This window comes from Canis aureus, chromosome 15 (genome assembly GCF_053574225.1).
Source record: "Canis aureus isolate CA01 chromosome 15, VMU_Caureus_v.1.0, whole genome shotgun sequence".
NCBI classification, from domain to species: domain Eukaryota; kingdom Metazoa; phylum Chordata; class Mammalia; order Carnivora; family Canidae; genus Canis; species Canis aureus.
This window is the reverse complement of record NC_135625.1, coordinates 44,268,897-44,296,234: the sequence shown is the minus strand read 5'-3', so window position 1 is coordinate 44,296,234 and position 27,338 is coordinate 44,268,897. Positions and strand designations below refer to the sequence as shown.

The 27,338-nt window shown below is 43.7% G+C and overlaps 1 protein-coding gene and 1 pseudogene across 12 annotated transcripts in view; one reads left to right on the top strand and one right to left on the bottom strand.

Annotated features, from left to right (window-relative positions):
• LOC144284162 (keratin, type I cytoskeletal 18 pseudogene) overlaps positions 1-15,303 on the top strand; it is a 54,217-nt pseudogene extending 38,914 nt beyond the window's left edge.
• CSGALNACT1 (chondroitin sulfate N-acetylgalactosaminyltransferase 1) overlaps positions 1-27,338 on the bottom strand; it is a 327,543-nt gene that overhangs the window by 255,980 nt on the left and 44,225 nt on the right. For 2 of the 12 annotated variants that reach the window (XM_077849415.1, XM_077849414.1), the window contains one exon: positions 26,809-26,868. The exons of the other annotated variants lie outside the window; for them this stretch is intronic. The gene's annotated coding sequence lies outside the window, so the exon portion shown is untranslated. The remainder of the gene's footprint in view (positions 1-26,808; positions 26,869-27,338) is intronic. 12 annotated transcript variants of the gene reach the window in all.

Here is a 27,338-nt window from a genome sequence, read left to right as displayed (position 1 = left end):
GGCGCAATCCTGGAGTCCCGGGATCGAGTCCCACATCGGTCTCCCGGCATGGAGCCTGCTTCTCCCTCCTCCTGTGTCTCTGCCTCTCTCTGTCTCTCTTTCTATGTCTGTCATAAATAAATAAATCTTTAAAAAAAATAAGAACTTGGAACTTTTACAGCAAATATCATTCTTAATGGAGAAACACTGGGAGCCTTCCCCCTAAGATCAGGAACAAGATAGGGATGTCCACTCTCACCACTGCTATTCAACATAGTATTAGAAGTCCCAGCCTCAGCAATCAGGCAACAAAAAGAAATAAAAGGCATTCAAATTGGCAAAGAAGAAGCCAAACTCTCCCTCTTCGCAGATGACATGATACTGTACCTAGAAAACCCAAAAGACTCCATCCTAAGATTGCTAGAACTCATACAGCAATTCGGCAGTATGGCAGGATACAAAATCAATGCCCAGAAATCAGTGGCATTTCTATACACTAACAAAGAGACTGAAGAAAGAGAAATTAAGGAGTCAATCCCATTTACAATTGCACCCAAAAGCATAAGATACCTAGGAATAAACCTAACCAAAGAGGTAAAGGATCTATACGCTAAAAACTACAGAACACTTCTGAAAGACATTGAGGAAGACACAAAGAGATGGAAAAATATTCCATGTTCATGGATTGGAAGAATTAATATTGTGAATATGTCCATGTTACCCAGGGCGATTTACACATTTTATGCAATCCCTATCTAAATACCATGGACTTTCTTCAGAGAGTTGGAACAAATCATCTTAAGATTTGTGTGGAATCAGAAAAGACCCCGAATAGCCAGGGGAATTTTACAAAAGAAAACCATAGCTGGGGGCATCACAATGCCAGATTTCAGGTTGTACTTCAAAGCTGTGGTCATCAAGACAGTGTGGTACTAGCACAAAAACAGACACATAGATCAATGGAACAGAACAGAGAACCCAGAAGTGGACCCTGAACTTTATGGTCAACTAATATTCGATAAAGGAGGAAAGACTATCCACTGGAAGAAAGACCGTCTCTTCAATAGATGGTGCTGGGAAATTTGGGCATCCAAGCAGAAGAATGAAACTAGACCACTCTCTTTCACCATACACAAAGATAAACTCAAAATGGATGAAAGATCTAAATGTGAGACAAGATTCCATCAAAATCCTAGAGGAGAACACAGGCAACACCCTTTTTGAACTCGGCCACAGTAACTTCTTGCAAGATACATCCACGAAGGCAAGAGAAACAGAAGCAAAAATGAACTATTGGGACTTCATCAAGATAAGAAGTTTTGCACAGCAAAGGATACAGTCAACAAAACTAAAAGACAACCTAGAGAATGGGAGAAGATACTTGCAAATGACCTATCAGATAAAGGGCTAGTTTCCAAGATCTATAAAGAACTTATTGAACTCAACACCAAAGAAACAAACAATCCAATCATGAAATGGGCAAAAGATATGAACAGAAATCTCACAGAGGAAGACATAGACACGGCCAACATGCACATGAGAAAATGCTCTGCATCACTTGCCATCAGGGAAATACAAATCAAAACCACAATGAGATACCACCTCACACCAGTGAGAATGGGGAACGTTAACAAGGCAGAAAACCACAAATGTTGGAGAGCATGTGGAGAAAAGGGAACCCTCTTACACTGTTGGTGGGAATGTGAACTGGTGCAGCCACTCTGGAAAACTGTGTGGAGGTTCCTCAAAGAGTTAAAAATAGACCTCCCCTACGACCCAGGAATTGCACTGTCGGGGATTTACCCCAAAGATACAGATGCAATGAAACGCCGGGACACCTGCACCCCGATGTTTATAGCAGCAATGGCCACAATAGCCAAACTGTGGAAGGAGCCTCGGTGTCCATGGAAAGATGAATGGAGAAAGAAGATGTGGTTTATGTATACAATGGATTGTTACTCAGCCATTAGAAACGACAAATACCCACCATTTGCTTCAATGTGGATGGAACTGGAGGGTATTATGCTGAGTGAAATAAGTCAATCAGAGAAGAACAAACAGTGTATGTTCTCATTCATTTGGGGAATATAAATAATAGTGAAAGGGAATATAAGGGAAGGGAGAAGAAATGTGTGGGAAATATCAGAAAGGGAGACAGAACATAAAGACTCCTAACTCTGGGAAACAAACTAGGGGTGGTGGAAGGGGAGGAGGGTGGGGGGTGGGGGTGAATGGGTGATGGGCACTGAGGGGGGCACTTGACGGGATGAGCACTGGGTGTTATTCTGTATGTTGGTAAATTGAACACCAATAAAAAATAAATATATTAAAAAAAAGAAAAAAGAACTTGGAACTTTTGTTATTTCTCCCCACTCAAGTTGCTGGCAGATTTCATCCCTGAAAACTTACAAAAGGGAAAAATTCAGGTAGGAAATTTTAGCAAGTGGGGCTTGTCCAGGCTCTTGTCTTTGCTCTGCCACTACCTAGTCGTGTGACCATGAGTGTATTTGTTAATCTCTCTCCTGGCCTCACTTTCTTCCTTGTGAACAATGTGGTTGGACCCACAAAGGCCCAAAATGTTCCTATTAAATAACCGTACAACTGGCTCCAGAATAATAACCTAAGAAATGAAGATTTTAATTCAAGGTAAATTTGAAGCGTGATGAAACAAGAACACTGGGTCTTAGATTTCTAAAATTATTTTGAAGGCTACAATGCAGCTTGAGGCAGAGACTGTGAATATAAGAGAAACAACAATGGGAAGACAAAGGAATATGTGTGATTTAGAAGAGCTTCCAAAAGCTACAAAGGTTTCAAATGATGTAATGCACATGCCTTGTTTTGTTGTTGTTCTTTTTAATTTGGTGTCAAAAGCTTTCTCCTTCAGTACAGAAGATTTTGTAATATTTCTAAATGATCTAGCCTGACAGCATTTGAGGAAGAAAAAAATCAAACATTACACTATGTGAGCTTTCATCTTGTCACAAAGCCATTAGAGCTAATGAAAAATGATGGCATTGTTAAGTTTTATTTATAGTTTCTTCTTAATAAAATGAAAAATGAACAGAAAAACACTTTGAATATAAATTTTTAAAGACTTTAAAGATTTAAGACCAGTAGCAAAAATATATGTAGACATAAGCCTATAAATAGTCTTTTTTAAAAAAAAGTGTGGAAAAGATTGCTTATGGCTCCTGCTGAGTTTTACCTTTCTCCAAGGCCTCATAAATAGATGTCCTGCAGTCCAGGTAACTGTCATCAGGAATGTGGGGCCCTAAAATGTAAGAAAGACTCTGTCTCCAACTTAAATGTTATACAGTCTGCCCTGCACACCACTGACTAACCCCCAGGATTACCCAGCAAAGCAAGATATTTTTTTGTGTTATGTTTTTTAAGTCACCTACCCTCCAACCAACCAAGAATTGTTTTTTAAAGTCACCTACCCTCAAACCCCCCAGGATTACCCAGCAAAGCAAGATATTTTTTTGTGTCATGTTTTTTAAGTCATCTACCCTCAAACCAACCAACCATGTGTTCCCTCAGATTAGGTCAGGAATAGAAAAGAGAAAGAGAACATTTGTTCAGCCCTTACTGCCCAAGGGTTCACAAGCTTTAACCCATCTAATCAGACATGTTTGCCCAGATTTTACATTTTTTAATCCCCCTCGTCACAGTACAACAGTAACACTGTTATATAAGTAGCCCTTTGAGCAGGGGGCACATTTTCTTAGTAAGCGAGTAAATATTTTAGGGTTTGTGAACCAAGGGGCACAACTGAGATGTTCTGTAAGTACTTACAAAATAAGAGAACACACATATTTCCTCATATTCATTGACAAAATTCAAAAGACAGTAACAACAGTGGACTACAACATAGATCCAATGAGGAAGAACAGAATTCTTTGGGGAGGGATGTTACCCCTTAACTGAGGTTTAGAATTAGTGCTCCCCATCATCAGATTGATTGCAAATATGCATCTGTAAAAAACCATTCTTAGCTTGTGGGCAGTGCAAAAACAGGAAGCAGGCCAGGTTTGCCCATAGTTGCCCAACCCGTTTAACACCTTACAAAAAGCTCTCACTAATCATGCATTCGACTAATGTTCGTTATACTCCTTCAGTTACTCTTCAAAAGAATTTTGATGAGTATGTACCACCGGGTGATGGGGGTACATAAAGGGGTGAATTGGGGTCCCCACACAAGGAATCTGAGCATGACTCAAAGGCAGGTCTGCCCCCCAGCCCCAGAGGCCCAATGTGTACTTGAAAGACAGTATACTAAATGCCATGCTAGAGATGCATTTGAGTCAGGTGAGGGCAGGCCAGAAGGAGGAGATGGCCACCTCTGCCTCACATAGCCAGGGCTGCTCCAGGGGCTAAGGGCCCTAAGTCCAGAATGAGACTGCCTGCTTTCAGATCCAGCTTCAGATGCTGGTTGAGTCACTCTGCATGAGACATCTAATCTCTCTGTGCCTCCATTTCCCAACTATGAAAGGAGGATGATCATAATGGTACCCACTCTGCAAATGCCACAAGAGGGTTGTTGTGAGCACTCCATAAATTCATGTAGACCATTTAGAGCAGTGACTGGCACACAGCAAGCACATGCACATGTCAGCTGCTCTCATCATGACAGAGAGGGCTATGATGGGGCTGAGTCTCAAATGATGAGTGGGACTTTCCTAGGAAGACCAAGTAGAGAGAGAGGCCAAGACAGAGTACGCAAATGAATACAAACATGAAAAGCAACCCCACGTGGTTTGGTGTAGCTCAAAAGTGAAGGGGGTCAAGAGGCAGGAGATGTGCTTATGTGCATGATTCATGGGAACTGGTCCTTGATTCCCCAGCAGGGGGATGTGCAAGTTTTAAGCAGCTCAGAGAATCAGCATTGCAGGAACTAGCAGCAGAGTGAAGGGTGGCCAGGAGGAGGCAAGGATGGAGAGAAAGCAACTATATATGAGGTGAAGGCAATAGCAGCCAAGAGAGATGACCACAGCTGAACAAGAAAACTGACAGTGAAGGCATGGAGGAGGGGAGGACTTGGGAGCCATGCAGAAGTAATTTCAGTCTTAGCAGCCCTTAGCTGGGGGTCCCACAGGAAAGGAATGAGGAGCAGTGCAGAATGACACCTAGATCTCTGGCCTTGGTACAAGGTGGGACTGATCACCAGTGCAGAATTCAGTTGGAGGAATAGTAATGGCAGCGGCTGGGTGGGGGTGGGGGCGGGGAGGTCCAGACAGAACATGAAACAGATCCTCAGGTGGGAGTGGGGGTGGGGGGGCATCTGGCCATATCCTTGCAAGACAACCAAGCATGGAGTACTGGGGCAAGACAGAAGCGAGACAGAAGGAAGAGCAAGAGTGATAGGACAATCTGGAGACTAAGCCAAGTGCAGCAGGGTGGGGGGGCTGCGGATCAGAGAGTGAGGGCCACCAGCAGTCCTGGACAGGGTACCAAGAAGCACCACACTGTGGGCCCAGCCACTTTGAGGAGTATGCTAGGGCTGAGTAGAGTGGGAGGTAAGGAGCTCAAGAGGGGGATGTTTCTAGGAGTCTGGAATTCAGGAAAGAAGGTCTGGCAATACAGATTCAAGGGTCGTCAGTAAATATGTGGAGGGTGATGCCCCACCCCAGAGAGAGTCAAGAGAATCAGAAGGAGGATACTGAGAGAGAACTATCTAAAGGGAAAGGAAAATCAAAGGGAAGTGGTGTCCCAGGAACCAAAGAGGAAGGTCAAGAACGAAGTGGTCTAGCACAGATCGTCAAACACAGCAGAAGAGTCAAGGAAGCTGGTGGCCCAGCACATCTCCAGACTTTGCAGTTAGTAACCCATGCTGAGAGGATTAGAGCAGCTCTCAGGAAAGCTTGAGCTTCAGTGGGTGAATGATGACTGGGAAGTTGTAAGTGGCAGCAACACAAAGGCTATCAGAATCCCAAAGGAAAAGAGGACATCGTCTCAAAGACATGTGCACTCTCATGTTCATCGCAGCATTCCTCACCATAGCCAAGACACAGAAATGACCCAAGTGACCATCAACAGATGAATGAGTAAAGAAAACCTGGTGTATAATTACAATGGAATACCACTCAGCCATTAAAAAAAAGAAGGAAATCTTGCCCTCTGAGGTTCAACTTGGTTGAACCATGAAGTCACTGTGCCAAGTGAGATAAGCCAGACAGAGAAAGAGAGATACCATATGTTCCCACACATATGTGGAATCTAAAAGAGCTGAACTTCCAGAAATGGTGGTTGCTGGGGCTAGAGGTGGTGTGAAATGGGGAGACACTGCTCAAATGGTACAAACTCCCAGCTACACAATGAATAAATTCTGGGGTTCCAATGTGCAACATGGTGAGTATAATTAACAATACTGTATCATATGCTTGGAGGCTGCTACCAAATTAGACCTTAAATATTACCATACACATAAAAAAAGGTAATTATCTGAGGGGATGGTAGTGTTCACTGACCTTATTGTGGTAATCATCTTGCACACTGTACACCTTAAAATAACATGCATTAGATGTCAGTAAAATCTCAATAAAGCGGCGGGGTGGGGGGAGCTTCTAAGTTGTTGGATGGGGACAGGAAGAGGTAGATTTGAAAGAGCAGGATCACGAGGTGCCCACTGTCATGCCATTTTTTTTTTCCAGATAAAACCAACTTCCTTCAACTAAAAAGTGGGAAAATGGGAATTCAGTTCCATGCCTTCTGGTTCTAAGACCAGGGCTCTCTCTCCCATAATATTTTGGAAACATCATGTTTTTGATTAGGATGCAAGAGAAAACCAACAGCTAGGAATAATGGGAATATAAACAGTAACATACTCTGCTTTTAGCTTTTCCAGGGCAATTAAAATGCTGGAATGGGCACAGAGGATGGGATATAATCTCAACAACATCCATACCACCCTTCCACACAGACATTTACACTGAGAAGAAAATGAAATTGAGGCACACAGGCTATGGAACTTGCTTGCCCAAGGAGAAACACGAATTGATTGAGCAAAGGAGCAGTGATTCCAGAAGGAGTTAATCAGGACACATTGTTCATACTCCTTTAAAACTTAGGTACCCAGGAGGGGCAAGACGGCGGAAGAGTAGGGTCCCCAAATCACCTGTGCCCACCAAATTACCTAGATAACCTTCAAATCATCCTGAAAATCTACGAATTCGGCCTGAGATTTAAAGAGAGAACAGCTGGAATGCTACAGTGAGAAGAGTTCACGCTTCTATCAAGGTAGGAAGACGGGGAAAAAGAAATAAACAAAAGGTATCCAAGGGGGAGGGGCCCCGCGAGGAGCCGGGCTAAGGCTGGGGCAGTGTCCCCAGGACAGGAGAGCCCCGTCCCGGAGGAGCAGGAGCTGCACCAACCTTCCCGGGCGGAAAGGCCTCGAAGGGAGTTAGAGCAGGACCCCAGGAGGGCGGGGATGCCCTCGGGCTCCCTGGGACACTAACAGACACCTGCGCCCCAGGACAGTGCGCCGAGCTCCCTAAGGGCTGCAGCGCGCACGGCGGGACCCGGAGCAGCTCGGAGGGGCTCGGGCGGCGGCTCCGCGGAGGGGGCTATGGGGCGGGAGCACGAATCCAACAGCGCAGGCCCCAGCACAGGGCGCCGGAACACAGCCCAGGATCCGGCCTCCCCCGGGACAGGCAGAGGCCGGGAGGGCCCAGGACAGCAAGGACGCTCCTGCCCCGAGCTGAGCAGATCAGCGCCCCCGCCCCGGAGCCTCCAGGCCCTGCAGACGGAGAGCTCCGGAGTTACTGCGGGAGCTGAATCCAGGTTTCCATACCTAGCCCCGCCACTGGGGCTGTTCCTCCTGGTGCCTCACGGGGTAAACAACCCCCACTGAGCCCTGCACCAGGCAGGGGCAGAGCAGCTCCCCCAAGTGCTAACACCTGAAAATCAGCAAAACAGGCCCCTCCCCCAGAAGACCAGCTAGACGGACAAGTTCCAGGGGAAGTAAAGGGACTTAAAGTATACAGAATCAGAAGATACTCCCCCGTGTTCTTTTTTTTTGTTTTTTTTTTTTTTGCTTTGGATTTCTGTTTGCTTCCCCCAACCTTTTTTTCCATTCTTTCTTTTTCTTTCTCTTTTCTTCTCTTTCTTGCTTTTTTCTTTTTTTTCTCTTTTCTTTCCTTCTTTCTCTCCTCTCTTTTTCTCCTTTTCCCAATACAACTTGTTTTTGACCACTCAGCACTGAGCAACATGACTAGAAGGAAAACCTCACCTCAAAAGAAAGAATCAGAAACAGTCCTCTCTCCCACAGAGTTACAAAATCTGGATTACAATTCAATGTCAGAAAGCCAATTCAGAAGCACTATTATACAGCTACTGGTGGCTCTAGAAAAAAGCATAAAGGATTCAAGGGACTTCATGACTGCAGAATTTAGATCTAATCAGGCAGAAATTAAAAATCAATTGAATGAGATGCAATCCAAACTAGAAGTCCTAATGACGAGGGTTAACCAGGTGGAAGAATGGGTGAGTGACATAGAAGACAAGTTGATGGCAAAGAGGGAAACTGAGGAAAAGAGAGACAAACAATTAAAAGACCATGAAGATAGATTACGGGAAATAAACGACAGCCTGAGGAAGAAAAACCTATGTTTAATTGGGGTTCCCCAGGGCGCCGAAAGGGACAGAGGGCCAGAATATGTATTTGAACAAATCATAGCTGAAAGCTTTCCTAATCTGGGAAGGGAAACAGGCATTCAGATCCAAGAAATAGAGAGATCCCCCCCTAAAATCAATAAAAACCGTTCAACACCTCAACATCTAATAGTGAAGCTTGCAAATTCCAAGATAAAGAGAAGATCCTTAAAGCAGCAAGAGACAAGAAATCCCTGACTTTTATGGGGAGGAGTATTAGGGTAACAGCAGACCTCTCCACAGAGACCTGGCAGGCCAGAAAGGGCTGGCAGGATATATTCGGGGTCCTAAATGAGAAGAACATGCAACCAAGAATACTTTATCCAGCAAGGTTCTCATTCAGAATGGAAGGAGAGATAAAGAGCTTCCAAGACAGGGAGGAACTGAAAGAATATGTGACCTCCAAACCATATCTGCAAGAAATTTTAAGGGGGACTCTTAAAATTCCCCTTTAAGAAGAAGTTCAGTGGAACAATCCACAAAAACAAGGACTGAATAGATATCATGATGACACTAAACTCATATCTCTCAATAGTAACTCTGAACGTGAACGGGCTTAATGACCCCATCAAAAGGCGCAGGGTTTCAGACTGGATAAAAAAGCAGGACCCATCTATTTGCTGTCTACAAGAGACTCATTTTAGACAGAAGGACACCTACAGCCTGAAAATAAAAGGTTGGAGAACCATTTACCATTCAAATGGTCCTCAAAAGAAAGCAGGGGTAGCCATCCTTATATCAGATAAACTAAAATTTACCCCGAAGACTGTAGTGAGAGATGAAAAGGGACACTATATCATACTTAAAGGATCTATCCAACAAGAGGACTTAACAATCCTCAATATATATGCCCCGAATGTGGGAGCTGCCAAATATTTAAATCAATTAATAACCAAAGTGAAGAAGTACTTAGATAATAATACACTTATACTTGGTGACTTCAATCTAGCTCTTTCTATACTAGATAGGTCTTCTAAGCACAACATCTCCAAAGAAACGAGAGCTTTAAATGATACACTGGACCAGATGGATTTCACAGATATCTACAGAACTTTACATCCAAACTCAACTGAATACACATTCTTCTCAAGTGCACATGGAACTTTCTCCAGAATAGACCACATACTGGGTCACAAATCGGGTCCGAACCGATACCAAAAGATTGGGATCGTCCCCTGCATATTCTCAGAACATAATGCCTTGAAATTAGAACTAAATCACAACAAGAAGTTGGGAAGGACCTCAAACACGTGGAGGTTAAGGACCATCCTGCTAAAAGATGAAAGGGTCAACCAGGAAATTAAGGAAGAATTAAAAAGATTCATGGAAACTAATGAGCATGAAGATACAACTGTTCAAAATCTTTGGGATGCAGCAAAAGCAGTCCTAAGGGGGAAATACATCGCAATACAAGCATCCATTCAAAAACTGGAAAGAACTCAAATACAAAAGCTAACCTTACACATAAAGGAGCTAGAGAAAAAACAGCAGATAGATCCTACACCCAGCAGAAGAAGAGAGTTAATTAAGATTCGAGCAGAACTCAACGAAATCGAGACCAGAAGAACTCTGGAACAGATCAACAAAACCAGGAGTTGGTTCTTTGAAAGAATTAATAAGATAGATAAACCATTCGCCAGCCTTGGTAAAAAGAAGAGAGAGAAGACTCAAATTAATAAAATCATGAATGAGAAGGGAGAGATCACTACCAACACCAAGAAAATACAAACGATTTTAAAAACATATTATGAACAGCTACACGCCAATAAATTAGGCAATCTAGAAGAAATGGATGCATTCCTGGAAAGCCACAAACTACCAAAACTGGAACAGGAAGAAATAGAAAACCTGAACAGGCCAATAACCAGGGAGGAAATTGAAGCAGTCATCAAAAACCTCCCAAGACACAAGAGTCCAGGGCCAGATGGCTTCCCAGGGGAATTCTATCAAACGTTTAAAGAAGAAACCATACCTATTCTACTAAAGCTGTTTGGAAAGATAGAAAGAGATGGAGTACTTCCAAATTCATTCTATGAGGCCAGCATCACCTTAATTCCAAAACCAGACAAAGACCCCACCAAAAAGGAGAATTACAGACCAATATCCCTGATGAACACGGATGCAAAAATTCTCAACAAGATACTAGCCAATAGGAATCCCTGGGTGGCGCAGCGGCTTGGCGCCTGCCTTTGGCCCAGGACATGATCCTGGAGACCCGGGATCGAATCCCACATCAGGCTCCCGGTGCATGGAGCCTGCTTCTCCCTCTGCCTGTGTCTCTGCCTCTCTCTCTCTCTCTGTGACTATCATAAAAAAAAAAAAAGATACTAGCCAATAGGATCCAACAGTACATTAAGAAAATTATTCACCACGACCAAGTAGGATTTATCCCCGGGACACAAGGCTGGTTCAACACTCGTAAAACAATCACTGTGATTCATCATATCACCAAGAGAAAAACCAAGAACCATATGATCCTCTCATTAGATGCAGAGAAAGCATTTGACAAAATACAGCATCCATTCCTGATCAAAACTCTTCAGAGTATAGGGATGGAGGGAACATTCCTCGACATCTTAAAAGCCATCTACGAAAAGCCCAGAGCAAATATCATTCTCAATGGGGAAACACTGGGAGCCTTTCCCCTAAGATCAGGAACAAGACAGGGATGTCCACTCTCACCACTGCTATTCAACATAGTACTGGAAGTTCTAGCCTCAGCAATCAGACAACAAAAAGACATTAAAGGCATTCAAATTGGCAAAGAAGAAGTCAAACTCTCCCTCTTCGCTGATGACGTGATACTGTACATAGAAAACCCAAAAGCTTCCACCCCAAGATTGCTAGAACTCATACAGCAATTTGGCAGCGTGGCAGGATACAAAATCAATGCCCAGAAATCAGTGGCATTTCTATACACTAACAAAGAGACTGAAGAAAGAGAAATTAAGGAGTCAATCCCATTTACAATTGCACCCAAAAGCATAAGATACCTAGGAATAAACCTAACCAAAGAGGTAAAGGATCTATACCCTAAAAACTATAGAACACTTCTGAAAGAAATTGAGGAAGACACAAAGAGATGGAAAAACATCCCATGCTCATGGATTGGCAGAAGTAATATTGTGAAAATGTCCATGTTACCCAGGGCGATTTACACATTTTATGCAATCCCTATCTAAATACCATGGACTTTCTTTAGAGAGTTGGAACAAATCATCTTAAGATTTGTGTGGAATCAGAAAAGACCCCGAATAGCCAGGGGAATTTTACAAAAGAAAACCATAGCTGGGGGCATCACAATGCCAGATTTCAGGTTGTACTACAAAGCTGTGGTCATCAAGACAGTGTGGTACTGGCACAAAAACAGACACATAGATCAATGGAACAGAATAGAGAACCCAGAAGTGGACCCTGAACTTTATGGTCAACTAATATTCGATAAAGGAGGAAAGACTATCCACTGGAAGAAAGACCGTCTCTTCAATAGATGGTGCTGGGAAATTTGGGCATCCAAGCAGAAGAATGAAACTAGACCACTCTCTTTCACCATACACAAAGATAAACTCAAAATGGATGAAAGATCTAAATGTGAGACAAGATTCCATCAAAATCCTAGAGGAGAACACAGGCAACACCCTTTTTGAACTCGGCCACAGTAACTTCTTGCAAGATACATCCACGAAGGCAAGAGAAACAGAAGCAAAAATGAACTATTGGGACTTCATCAAGATAAGAAGTTTTGCACAGCAAAGGATACAGTCAACAAAACTAAAAGACAACCTAGAGAATGGGAGAAGATACTTGCAAATGACCTATCAGATAAAGGGCTAGTTTCCAAGATCTATAAAGAACTTATTGAACTCAACACCAAAGAAACAAACAATCCAATCATGAAATGGGCAAAAGATATGAACAGAAATCTCACAGAGGAAGACATAGACACGGCCAACATGCACATGAGAAAATGCTCTGCATCACTTGCCATCAGGGAAATACAAATCAAAACCACAATGAGATACCACCTCACACCAGTGAGAATGGGGAACGTTAACAAGGCAGGAAACCACAAATGTTGGAGAGGATGCGGAGAAAAGGGAACCCTCTCACACTGTTGGTGGGAATGTGAACTGGTGCAGCCACTCTGGAAAACTGTGTGGAGGTTCCTCAAAGAATTAAAAATAGGCCTGCCCTACGACCCAGCAATTGCACTGTCGGGGATTTACCCCAAAGATACAGATGCAATGAAACGCCGGGACACCTCTACCCCAATGTTTCTAGCAGCAATGTCCACAATAGCCAAACCATGGAAGGAGCCTCGGTGTCCATGGAAAGATGAATGGAGAAAGAAGATGTGGTTTATGTATACAATGGAATGTTACTCATCCATTAGAATCGACAAATACCCACCATTTGCTTCAATGTGGATGGAACTGGAGGATATTATACTGAGTGAAGTAAGTCAATCGTAGAAGGACAAACGTTGTATGTTCTCATTCTTTGGGGAATATAAATAATAGTGAAATGGAATAGAAGGGAAGGGAGAAGAAATGTGTGGGAAATAACAGAAAGGGAGACAGAACATAAAGACTCCTAACTCTGGGAAACGAACTAAGGGTGGTGGAAGGGGAGGAGGGCGGGGGGTGGGGGTGAATGGGTGACGGGCACTGAGGGGGGCACTTGACGGGATGAACACTGGGTGTTATTCTTTATGGTAAATTGAACACCAATAAAAAATAAATTTATTATTAAAAAATAAAAAATAAAAAAACAAAACTTAGGTAGGCCTGGCTCGAGCCTGAGCCCTGGCCTCCTGTGTCACCCTCTTACTCTCCAAACAGCACGAGTTTCACCACCCGCTCCACCTTCTCTTCCAACTACTGGTCCCTGGGCTCTGTGCAGTCGCCCAGCCACTGTGTCTGGCTGATCAGCAGCAACATGGCCAGTGTCTATGTAGGCACAGGGGCTCAGGCTCCTGGATCTCTGTATCCTGCTCCACCAGCTTCTGGGGTGGCTGGTGGTCCAGGGGCCCGGCTGCGGGGGTGGCCAGGGGTCTGGCGGGCATAGAGGGCATCCAGGGTGAGGAGACCATGAGAGACCTGAATGACTGCCTGGCCTCCTACTTAGAGAGAGTGAGGAGCCTGGAGGCTGATAATCAGAGAGATTATCTGATTATCCTGATTCGATCAGGAGATGAAAATCCGGGAACACCTAGAGAAGAAGGGACCCCAAGTCAGAGACTGAGGATATTAATTCAAGACCATGGAGGACCTGAGGGCTCAGATCTTTGCAAGTGCTGTGGACGATGCCCGCATCGTTCTACAGAGTGACAATGCCCGTCTTGCGGCTGACAACTTCTGAATCAAATATGAGACAGAGCTGGCCATGGGCCAGTCTGTGGAGAGTGACATCCATGGGTTCCACAAGGTCACTGATACCACCAATGTCACTTGCCTGCAGCTAAAGACAGAGATCGAGGCTCTCAAGGAGGAGCTGCTCTTCATGAAGAAGAACCATGAGGAGGAAGTAAAGGGTCTACAAAACCAAATCTCCAACTCTGGGTTGATGGTGGTGTTTGATGCCCCCAAATCTCAGGACCTTGGCAAGATCATGGCAGATATCCGGGCCCAGTATGACAAACTGGCTCAGAAGAACCGGAAGGACAAGTATTGGTCCCAGAAGATCGACCACAGTGGTCACCACACAGACTGCTGAGATAGGAGAAGCTGAGATGACCCTCACGGAGCTAAGACGTACCGCCAAGTCCTTGGAGATCAACCTGGACTCAAGGAGAAACCTGAAGGCCAGCTTGGAGAACAGCCTGAGGGAGGTCATATATGGAGCAGCTCAACGGGGTCCTGCTACACCTGGAGTCAGAGCTGTACCAGACCTGGGCAGAGGGGCAGCACCAGGCCCAGGAGTATGAGGCCCTGCTGAATGTCAAGGTCAAGCTGGAGGCTGAGATGCCACCTACTGTCGCCTGTTGGAAGACAGGGAGGACTTCAGTCTTACTGATGCCCTGGACAACAGTAACTTCTTGCAGACAATCCAGAAGACCACCACCTACAAGATGGTGGACAGCAAGGTGGTGTCTGAGACCAACGAGACCAAAATTCTGAGGCGTAGAGGCAGCAGAAACAGGGAGGAGCAGGAGGCCAATAAAAAGTTCAGAGGTCAAAAAAAAAAAAAAAAAAAAAACTTAGGTACCTCATACCTATCAGGATGACTACTATACAAAAAAACAAAACAGTAAAGAAATAAAAAACAAAACAAGACAAAACCCCAAGAAACAGCATGTATTGGGGAGGATATGGAGAAACTGGAACCATCAAGCATTGCTGGTGGGAATGTAAGATGATGCAGCTGCTCTGGAAAAGTGTGGCTGTTCCTCAAAAAACATTTTTTTAATTACCATATGCTCCAGCAATTCCACTTTTGGACATATACCCAAAAAAATTGAAAGCAAAGACTCAAAGAAATATGTGTATACTCATATTCACAGTAGCATTATTTGTAATAGCTGAAAGGTGGAAGCACCCCAACTATCCATCAACAGTGAGTAGATAAACAAAATGTGGTACAGACATTAGAATGGAGTATTACTCAGCCTTTAAAGGAAACTCCTTTAATCCTTAAAAAGAGTTAGCATGCTACAGTATGGATGAACCCTGAAGACATTGCTAACTAAAGTCAGCCAGTTGCAAATGAACAAATACTGCATGATTCTATTTATATAAAGTACCTAAACTAGTCAAATTCAAAGAAATAAAGTAGAATGATGGTTGCTGGGTATTGCCAGAGAAGGGGGAATGAGAGGCTATTGTTTAATAGGTCAGAGTTTCAATTTTGCAAGGTGAAGGATTCTGGAAATTGTGATGGTCTCACAATGTGAATGTACTTTTATTGCCTTTGAGCTATATACTTAAAACTGGTCAAGATGGCAAATTTTATGTTGTGTGTATTTTACCACAATTAAAACAAAAACTTAGGTAGGTATTACTTCTGATTTTAAAATAAGAAATAAGGCACAGAAAGGTTAGGTCATATTTTTTAGTAATATGAATTATTTCCTACAAATCTGGACCTAGATCCTAAACCTCTTACTTGTGAGATCTTATTAGATAGTGCTCATGGGTTTGCCTTCAACTTTGACTCTGACCTGAGGTTAAGCAAATCATTACCACATGGTGCCCTGGTCCTTCCTTATGTTTATACCTTACCTGACTCTTTTTTTTCCTATAGAATCAGACTAATTGCCTTCCTTCTCTGCATCTCTGGATGATTGCTGTCTACGGTGTTTGTATACTACCATCAGCCTGTCTACAGACAACCATACGCTGGATGTGGATGTATGACAAAGCCTTCCTCACCACCATACCTCCGGGAGAATCCTGTGACCCACAGGACGTATCTTTAGATATAATTTAAGACTTCCCTCCTACACCTATACTAATAATTGAGCTAAAACATGGTATGTTCCCCTATCTTCCTGTAATCATATTTTCTTTCTTGAACAAACTTGCTAATGGCAAAAACTGAACACATGCTAAAAACTTAAATGATCAGACTACCAGAAGCTGTCAATCTGAGAGAAGGCAGACCAATTGCTAACTTAGAAACAGACAAAATTCTTTGAAACCCTTGAGGTAGCTTTCCTGCAGTGAGCTCCCCCTGTGGCTGAGACTGCTAGCCACTCACACAATATCCATCCTTCTCTTCTTTTCTTTGTAACAGAACATCTGTATTTTTGAGAGACGCAAAATACATGGAGAAAATTACTTTTTCCACATCCCTGGAAGATAGAAATGGCCAATAAGATATTAACAGAAGTCCTTAGGCTGGGTTTCTAGGAAGGAACTTAAAAGATAGCTTATTCAACGGGCAGGTACTCTTTTGACCTTCTAACCTTTATTCTTTTTCCTTCAGCCTGACAGACAGGATGGCTGGAGCTGCAGCAGCCCTCTTGAACCCATGAAGGAAGGAGACCAAGAGAATCCCAATTATTCAACCTCCTTAAGACACCAAGGCAATGCCAGCAACTCTTTCAGTCTTCTTGGTAATAAAAGAAGCCCTTCAGAGTCTAAAATCATGCACTGGTGCCGGAGGGGTCTGTGCTTTCACCCAAATGCAACTCCTAAGGAGGTATACTTAGGATACTGAAAAGATCTTCTATCTCTGTGAAGTAAAACAATTTGTTAAAAATAAATGATGCTAATGACAATGATGACAATGGCATTAACCCTTATGAAGCACATCATAGGTGGCCAGCACAGAGGCAGAGAGGTTGGTAATTTACCCAAGGTCTCACGGCTAACAAACAGTGAGATTGGGCTTTAAATCCAGGTGGTCTGGCCCCAGAGAACATGCGTCTAACTACACTATCAAACACAGCAAACTAATAGACACGGCACAAACCAATCTCCACAAACAATCTTTTTTTTTCTAATCTTTTTTCTTTTTAAGATTTATTTATTTATTTATTTATTTATTTATTCATGATAGAGAGAGAGAGAGAGAGAGAGAGGCAGAGACACAGGAGGAGGGAGAAGCAGGCTCCATGCCAGGAGCCCAACGCGGGACTGGATCCCAGGACCCCAGGATTGCGCCCTGGGCCAAAGGCAGGCACTAAACCACTGAGCCACCCAGGGATCCCCCCAAACACACTAATCTTAAAGAAGCCTTGTCAATTCATTAATGAAAATTCTTATTGTATGTCATCCCTTAAATTGCTCCTCTATTTGAGAAATTATTTCTTGTAGGAACTGAGATTCTTGTAACTCTGGTCAAACATCTGACTGGTTTCATAGCTGCTTTACGTGTCACCATAAACACTGCTTAGGCCATCACCATGGTGTCCTGACAGAAATTCCTCCTCACCACCATCCACTACTACAAGATTAATCTCTCAAAAGTAGAGCTTTGATCACATCAAACCCTTCGCCAAAGTCTTCAGTGGATGTATGTTACCCAAATAAAGTCCAAACTCTTTAGCCCGGATCTGTTTCCGGCTCCTTTCCCACCTTCCCACCTCTCTCCTTCACACTCCAAACCGTCCAGCCGAACTAGCCCTTGGTTGTGCCCTGAATTAACCTGGGATTTCCCATCTTACACCTTGGCATATACTACTCAGGCCACTTGGATGCACATCCATCTCATCCCTCCCCCAACCCCATGTGTCCCCACCAGATTGGATCCTCAAGACCCAAGTCAAAGCCTTGTGTGCCACATTAATGGCTCCTTCTGGACAAGGATTGATCTGTCACAAATCTAGCCTAGGAGGAAAAGCACTGGGTTTCAGGGTCTCCTGTAAAGACAGTAAATGAAGCCCAGTCCTGCAACAGTCCCCACTGAGACTAGAGCCAAGGGATGGCATCCGTCTCCTGCAACGCTCATCCTCCTCAGCCCCCTTCCTAGTTTGTTCTCACTTCCTTCCATATTTTCTCTGATCAATCAACACCATGAACAATCTTCAAGCTAAAAATCATTCCCAAAGGGAAGCTTATAAGCTTAGGTTATAACCCTAAGGATATGTAGAAAGGGGCAGGAGGAAACCATGGAAGAGCTCTGACCAGTGCCAAGGGGTCCAGCCAACATGATGCCACTGCCCTTCTGATCTACTGACCAAAATCATCCAAGGCAGGGACACCCAGAAGAAGCTTGCTCAAGGTTGCTACATCATAAGAAAGGGCTTACTTCTCCTAAGACCCTCAGGTAACTGGAGGATTGATTACTCTTGTCTGCCTAGCATCTTGCATAGGAAACCAAAGTTTAACCAAATACAAGGAATCCTCTTACCGCTTGCAAGGCTCACCAGTTGATACAAAGTCACCAGATTCATTTATTCAAAAACATATTCTAAACCAAGTCATGCACAATACCCAAACCTAAAGCTACTCAGTAGGGCTAATTTCAGTTCTCCTCAAAGGAAGCTACACATGGCAATGTTCTCTAGGCGACTGCTCCTTCCCAGGATGATTCTGGCTTTTCTTCCCTCACCTCACGCACAGCATGTGGACCCATGGGGCGGGGGGCGGGGGCGAACAGGGGGGGCAGTGTGTGGTGGCAGTCAGACTGTTCCATCTCCCCCAACACTCATCCACTCCCACGAGCACCCCCAATGTCAGACTTGTTTTTCCAGCCTCCAGAACAGTGGAGGCTTCACTGTGGCTCCACCACACCGCACGTGGGAGATTTTTCTTTAAGCTTTGGAGGAACGAAAGACTAAGAATTCCCCAAATCAGCCACATTTAGTGGTTAATCAGGCAAATCATTTGGGCCCTCTCACACTCTCGTGCCCCTCCACTCCTCTGCCCCTGCCTCCCTCAGCCCTGGAAAAACAGGGCAGTATATGAATGTGTTGCCAAAGAGGAGACAAGAAAAGGAATGGGGCGTTTGAGTCACACACCCTTCTGGACTCCCATTACACTGGGGGGTTAGATGAATTTTTCCAAAGCACCACTAATACTCTCTTTTTAATTTAAAAATAGATTTCTAATCTCTCCCCACATCACACATGGCCCTTACAAAGGAAGCCACAGCATCGAAGAGAGTTGTTTATATCCTCTTCTTTGTCTGTCAGTGAACCCACCAACTCCTCCCCAATTTAACATTTAATTCATTGAAATTAGGGAAAATTCCATTTACAGCTTTAAAAGGATTTCATAAAAGGGCAGAGTCATTGTCTGTATGGTGTGTACACTGAAGTCCAGTTCAATCCCTATCTATGTTGTGGGCAACACAGCTTCCTCAACATCCTCAAAGGAAGCATTACTTCCTCAAAGGAAAACTGCAGCAGAGACTGATGGTCACCTCCGGGAGCAGCAGGGCACTGTCATGTGGGCAATCAAGAATGTGAAACATGCTAGCTGTAAAATGAGACACTGGAAGACAGTGAATCAGGTTTAAAGGAGTACCTGTCCCCAGCCTGAAGTCCACAAAGCATCTAGAAGAATCTCTTTTCTGTCTGTGACCACAAGGAAAGAAGAGGAATCATTTTAATGGGGAAAGTATAAATCCCAGTAATAAATGTCTGTGGTGGCCTATCCCAGGTGACTCTAGAGGTCAGGCTCCCCCAGGACGTGACTCCAAGCACAGACCCTGTGCAGCCGGCCTTCACTTCCCTTATCAGAGCAAAATCAACATAACAGACAGCCCTCAAGCTAAAAATATTTCACAAAGGGGGAACCAGCCCTAAGGATGTGTAGAAAGGGACAGGAGGGGGCTCTGGGGAAGCTCCACCCGCTGCCCAGCCGTCCAGTCAGCAGGAGGCCTGCCCTTCTGATCCACTGACCAGATTCACACAGGTCAGAGAGAGCCAGAAGGTAGCTCAAGAAAAAAGTAGCACAAAGTTAAACAGGATTTGGGAACCCCAGCAGTATGGATGGAAATGCCAGGAAACACTTGGTTGGTTGACAAATCAAGCAGTTCTGTGTCCAAAAGCACTTACAATGAAGCATAACCAATTAAAACATTTAAATCCCCATTAATCGCTCTGTGAATTAAGGGACTCAATCATACCTCCGTCACTAGCCTGTTTACCAATTATTTCCTTTACGGCTGCAGGATTTAAGATAAGGACCTTCACGTGGGCTAGGTCAGCAGCAGGAAGAATACTACCTCCCCCAGCATGGCAAATAAGTAACACGGTATCAGAGATGGAGACGATTTTTATTTAGAGTCATTAAAGTGAGGTGACACCAAGCAAAGTGGTTTAGTTTGGCTCTGAGGTCAAGTATCTGATCCCATTGCCATGTTTTATTTCTTATGTTTTAATGGCAGAACAATGCAATGTTTCCTACATGCAAAGCAACATGTATAGCACATGCATCTAAATTATAGAGCATACCGGTAATTCAGCACCCATCATCACAGGGTGCAGGGTACAGCTATCACAAGGGAGTCCTGTTTAAATTCTATTAGGCAGGCTCTTTGAATCTGATCCACAGATGGATGACTACTCCAGATTTTAGGATCTTTTCCTAAAACTCTTGGTCTACCATGCTTAAGGCATTCCCAGGAATACACTGAGGAAGACAGGTTTCCTTTACAAGCCAACTGAGTCAAATACAGTTGAGCCCCTCCAAGTCCTCACCTAACCATGCTACGCAATATTAACAATGAGTTAGGAAGTTCACCTCTACAAGATGTGCACAAACCACTATATTAAAGGTACTCCGCTACATTGGAGCCCAAGACTTGGCACTGCACCCAAAGACAGGGAGCCATATGAAAGGCAAAAGATGAGAAAGACTTCCTCTTCCTCACCTCTCCATTTTTTCTCTAATTCTATCCACTGTTCACTCCCTATGAATTCTTAAAACAAGAAAGCCCAGATTTTCAGAGGGAAAGGGCATGGCCCTCAGTATCGCATGGAGGGTTGGCAAATGCCTGCTAATCCTGGAGAAGTCTCATACCCACACATCCCTTTCATAGGACACCCAATAAACATCCCAGTTCTGTTTCTTAGACATATGTGGACTTGGACATGGCATTTTACTACTCTATGCCTGTTTCATCATCTGTGCATAATCACACCCATCCCACAGAAAAGGATCACATCAGATAAAGTATGTGAAGCCTCCTTTAAGCTGATTATTACTGTATACACGTTCATGTATTGTTGGTTGTATTATTAGTATTATCATTATTATTATTCATTAGGAGATATTGAGGGCAAGACCAGAAAACAAGGCCAGGGCTAGATTAAAGGGTATGTCGCCCTACATTCTGATTAAATGTTTACAATGAGACAGGTACATCTTTTCAGGAAAGAGATTAACCCTTCTTGAGATCTTAGAGAACCTCAAAGTTATTCAGTGATCTGTTGATACCTCTTGATATTAGAATTCATTCTCATTTAACAAACATTGTATAGGTATGTATTACACCAAGCACCATACTACACACCAGGAATACAGTGATAAACAAGAAAGCAAGGTCCTGCCCATAAGGGGTTCATACTCTAGCTGGGGGAGGGGAGACAATAAGCAAGCAAACAAATCAACAGACACTTCTGATGACTGTAATACTAAAAAGGAAATAAATAGGGTACAATGCTTCCATCTAACTGGTGATGGGCAGGGGGAACAATTCCAGACAGGCTGGCCAAAGAAAGCCTACCTAAGAGGTACAATCTAAACTAAGAATAAAGTGGTTCCAGTAGAGGTAATAGTGAGTGCTCCTGAGGCTAGGAAGCCCTGGGTAAGTTCAAGAGTCTAGGAGAAGGCCAGGATGGCTGAATGCTCTAACTCAATGCTTCTCAACTTGGCAAGCAGTGGGATCCCTGGCAGAGCCTGAGGAGGCACTGAGGCTCAAGTCCGCTCCCAGGTTCACATGTGACTGTCGCAGCACAGCCCGGGCACGTGGAGCTTGCCAGGCTCCCCAGATGTTTCTGACCACAGCCCAGCCTGAGAGACCCACAGCAGGTAAGACTACAGATAGGTCTAAGACAGAGTCCTGGGGCACCTGGTGATTGCAGCCTTCCTCCTCTAAAGGCCCCCTCAGAACCTTCGTCCCCATTAGACACCAACAACCAACACCAAATATGGATTCAGGCCAGGTTGGAGGGTATGTCCACACTGGGTGCAAACGACTCATTACTTTTTATTTTCCCTTCACAGCATGGAAGGAGGCACTATTATTCCCTGGAGGCCTGACTTTTCCTCCTGAAAGAATACTTCTAGGAAAACATTTGCAACTGAATCAGCTTAATCCACATCCTTGCAAATGTATGCGATTTCTGAAGTAAAGTGTTAAAAAATACCAAAAACAAAGGCATAAATTATCTCTGCCATCCCATAAAATAAGTAATTAAAAATTACCATGGCGTGACTATGTAAGAGGAGAGAACAGGGTCTGTAGCCCATATGTGGAGAAACAATGACCAGCCAAGGGTCAGCTGGGCAAGGCTGCTGCTGTCATCTGCCTGATTTTATGGCACGTATCATAAGGCAGTAAAATCATCTACTAAAGGATGGTTCCTGTAAAAGACATCATTGTAATGATTGGATTCTTGGTGACAGGAAGCACACCAGAGTCACCATAGTGGTTTCCTCCATGGAGCGAAGGAGGAGAAGTGTTTTATTTCTTTCATTTCAAAAGATCTGAGGCAAACATAGCTCAATGTTATAAATATTCATTAATTCTAGGGAGTGGTCCATGAGTGCTTGTGGTATTGCTGTCCATACTTTTCTGTGTGAAAAATAAAAGAGAGCATGTTTAAACAGTAAAAGTTCTTCATGTAACACTTCTTGTATAATGTGTTAAATTGGGCTGAAGCCCTGTAATTATGTCTTACTTACTGTTTGCCAGTTTCAGAGACAATGCTCCTGAATTCATCACCAGCATTTGTGCTCCTCTTAACACTTGAGAGCCGTGAAATACTTCATAGATTGTCTACTTCACATTCTCTGCTTTTATTCAACTGAATCACCCCTTAAGCTCCTCTCTGACATTTATCCAAAAGAACCGCAGAAAGGATTAATTAGATAGCCCCTGTATTCTCCAAGGAGGACTGACTCTGGTCCATCACTTCACCAGAACCCTGCTGCCACCTTAGAGGGTTTTGGTCAATCTTTATACATCCTTTTTTTTCTTTCTTAATTTATACTTCCAATATAAATATATTTTGGGGGGGGCAATTTAACTTTAGGTTCTTACGTGTCTTTAAAGGATAATTCATAGTCCTTGTGCCAAGACAGGCCCAATAAAAAGTAAGTAATCATTAAAAGTGATAGTTGAGCAGGCTGAGGGGAGAAAAGACAAAAGCTGAAAGTTTTAAAACTGCTATTTTCATCCTGAAATGTTTATCAATCAATTTTATGGCAGCAGAAAACATCTCCCTCCTGCGGGACGGTGGGCAGGAAGCAGAAAAAGACACAAAGGAAGAGATTCTAACAAGTCCAACAATAAATACTAAGAGGACTTTGGTGATAAAATATAATGGATCTCATCTTGTGTGCTGAATGGCAGGAAGTAACGTGTTCCAACCTTGTATGTCTTTAAAGGGACCGCACAAATAAAACTTACATGGAAACTTTTATAGCACAAACTCCTAAATCAACATTACTACACTTAAAAATTAGTATTTTACAGAAGCTTGAGTACATACAGCCCAATGTATCTCAGGCAATTTAAAAAAGAACACTGAGCATCCCCTAATCTACTTCTTTCCAGCTGACAAGTGCCTTGTTTCACAGGCAGCCACTTCCCGCCTCTCTGCTGTAATGTCCCACACTCTTCAAAACTATGAAAGGATAGGGATCCTTGGGTGGCTCAGCGGTTTGGCACCTGTCTTTGGCCCAGGGCGTGATTCTAAAGTCCTGGGATCCTCTGCCTGTGTCTCTGCCTATCTCTCTTTCTGCATCTCTCATGAATGAATGAATGAATGAATGAATATTTTTTAAAACTATGAAAGGATAAACTGACAGCATGTGGCACCTTTGATGTGCCTGGCACCAGTGGGCCAGCCACTTTCAATTCTTAACTCATTGACTCTTCCCAAGAACCCCAAATATTGATATCATCTCCATTTTATCACCAAGGAAGCCACGTGCCCCAGATCACAGAAGTAATAAAGTGGTAAAGCCAGGTTAGAATTCAGAGCTATTCAACTTCAAGACTCAAACTCCTTCCTTTATACACCAGCCAACTTCATGGGAACTGTAAGATGGATGTGCTGAGGAAGACTTTAGCTGCCTGTACTAGGGGACCATGGAAAGCTTGTAATGGCACTTTGTCAGTTCACTTTGCCTCCCTCTATCACTGAACACTCTGTTCCTGAAAATTCATTCATCTGTTCTCTAAGGGCCCAAATGGCCTTGGAGTGCTTCTACCAAACTACCAAACTGAGCACATCCTAAAGATGTGCCCACAGAGCTCTTCCTTAGCTCCACCAAGTCTCTGCACTCCAACTACCACCATCAAAAAACAGAAGTGCCAACCACTGCATTTTTTTAAATTGCCTCCCTGGCCAAAATAGTACCAAGAAAGAAAAAAAATTGCATGGATGCACAATCTCTGTTACCTTACTAAAGATGGGTGACCATCTCACTGAGCTCCCTAAATACACAGATAGCAGCACAGGTAGGATATTCAGTACTGTGCAGAGGGCAGAGTTTGACAGGGAGCATCCCAGCTGCGGCTGTGAACAATGAACCTGGTAACCATACCTGACTGCCATATGAGCCACTAGGTGGACCCTGTGCAGAATATTCAAACATGTCATCATAAGGAAGCACCATCATGATCTTCCCTCACAACAAAAAATACATTTGAGAAACAGCCTAGAATGTTCTTCCCATCTCCCAACGAGCTACACCATCACTTCCAGTAAAGCTCACCTGATCCATCCCCATCTACTCTAATAGCTAGCTCCCTGATCCTGAATGCCCAGATTCTCCCTTCATCACCGAATTCCCAGTGTGTGCTGGTTTGTGAGATCCCAAGCCATTTCACAAGGAAGTGCTTCTGGACTCTGTCAAGGGTACACAGAGCCACTGGATGATTTCCACTCTCAGGAAGGCAAGCTGGGGTGAATAGAGAGGGATGATGAGCCACATCATGAGCCCATAAGAGATTTGGGGAGCACAGAAAAGAGAGTGGCAGGGAGGGAAGTTCATGAAAGGCCGTGGGCAGGAGGTAGTAACATTTTGGTGGGCTTTAGATACTGAGTTGGACTTCCCTCAAAGAAAATTTTGTAAAGAGGGATGAAGATTTAGTAGATACATGAATTGAACTGTGGACCCCAAAAAAGATATGTTGAAGCCCTAATCCCCTTGATTTCAGCTCAGGTCATGATCTCAGGGCTATGGGATGCAGTCCCACGTTGGGCTCTACACTCAGCCGGAAGTCTGCCTGATATTCTCTATCTCACGATGTGACCTTATTGGGAAACAGGGTCGTTGCAGATAATAATTAGATAAGATGAGATCATACACAGGTTGGCCCTTACTTCAATGTAACTGGTGCCCTTCAGACTACCACGTGAAGGCAAGAACACATGGGAGAAAGCCTAGGACAACAGTCAGGCATTGGAGAGCCAAAGCTGCAAACCAAGAACACCAAGGAGTGCTGGTGAAATGTCAGCCCCTGGGAAGAGGCAAGGAAGGGTTCTCCCCTATAGGTTTCGGAGGAATGTGGCCCTGCCCACACCTTGATTTTGACTTTCAGCCTTCAGAACAGGGACAATACATTTCTGCTTTTTAAGTCACCCAGTGTGTGGTACTCAGTTATGGCAGCCCTAAGAAACTAATACAGTAGGCGACTGGAAGCAAGAGAAAAAAACAAGATGATGTAGTAAAAGACCACAGAAGATGTAGTAAAAGACCACAGAAGATATTTTTAAAAATGACTCTCTGTAGAGAGTCATTTAAACTTGTAGAAGACCTATGCCCTACTTTACTTTGCTTAGAATGAGTCTACCTTAACATCCTCCCCTCTGCATCCAAAGGGCTCTCTGCCTTCACCTCCCTTATTTTTAGCTTGTCTTTAAATAAAGGAGCTGTTTCTCCATTCAAAGACTGGATCTGCCACCTGTTTTAATTACTTTAATCCAAGGACTTCTCCTTCATCATTTCTATATCTTACTCCAATTATTTCACACTTCTATCATCTACTGGGTAAACCACAAATACTTCCTGCAATTCCACTTCCCCCCTTCTGCTCCCCACCTGCTGACCTCCCATCTGTAGGGGGCACCTGGGTGGCTTGGTCAATTGGGCATCTGTCTGACTCTTGATTTCAGCTCAGGTCAGGATCTTAGGGTCCCAAGATCAAGCTCTGCCTTGGGCTTTATGCTCAGTAAGGAATCTTCTTCTCTCTCCCTATCCCTCTGCCACTCCCCCTACTTGAGCATGCATGCACTCACGCTCTCTCTCTCAAATAAATAAATAAATCTTAAAAAAATAAATAAATAAAAGAAGCCTAGGATAGATTTCTCTACTTCCTCATCACCCATTCACAACTCAACTCTATGATGACCTCTCCGGACCTGCCTATGGAAACTATTATGGAAGCATGGTAATTAGCCTGCCTGATCACTGACGCTTACAGACACTATCATTTTCATGCTCCACAAATTCTTTGTATTGCTTCACACAAGCGCCCAACTTCTCCTTGCATGAAATGCTCTTTTCTTCTGGCTCCTGGAAGAACTCACCCCCCTAGTTCTCCACTCACCTCCCCGACCACTCCTCTTCTATTTTCTTCCTTGGTCAACATCCTCTTGGTGCTCCTTTCCTACATAGGAAAGTACCATTGTGCGTTTGACTGATCTGTTATAGCAATTCTTAGTATTTGCCCTTGGGTTACCTTCAGTGAATCAGAGCTTACATTTAAATACCATTACTCTGTTCCACATGCAGGGTAGGGGCCTTACCATGGTATATTCCTAATTCCTCACTCCCATAACTTGTGCTATTATCATTATACACATTAAAAAATAGGTTATGGGCACTAGGGCAGCTCAGTTGGTTAAGAATCCGACCCTTGATTTCAGCTCAGGTCATGATCTCAGGGCTGTGGAATGGAGTCCCATGCTGGGCTCTGCACTCAGCAGGGAGTCAGCTTGATATTCTCTATTTCCCTCTCCCTCTGCCCCTTCCTCTCCCCATGCATTTGCGCACACACACACACACACACTCTCTCTCTCTCTCTCTCTTTCTTTCTCAAATAAATAAATAGATCTAAAAATTTTAAGTATTTTAGAA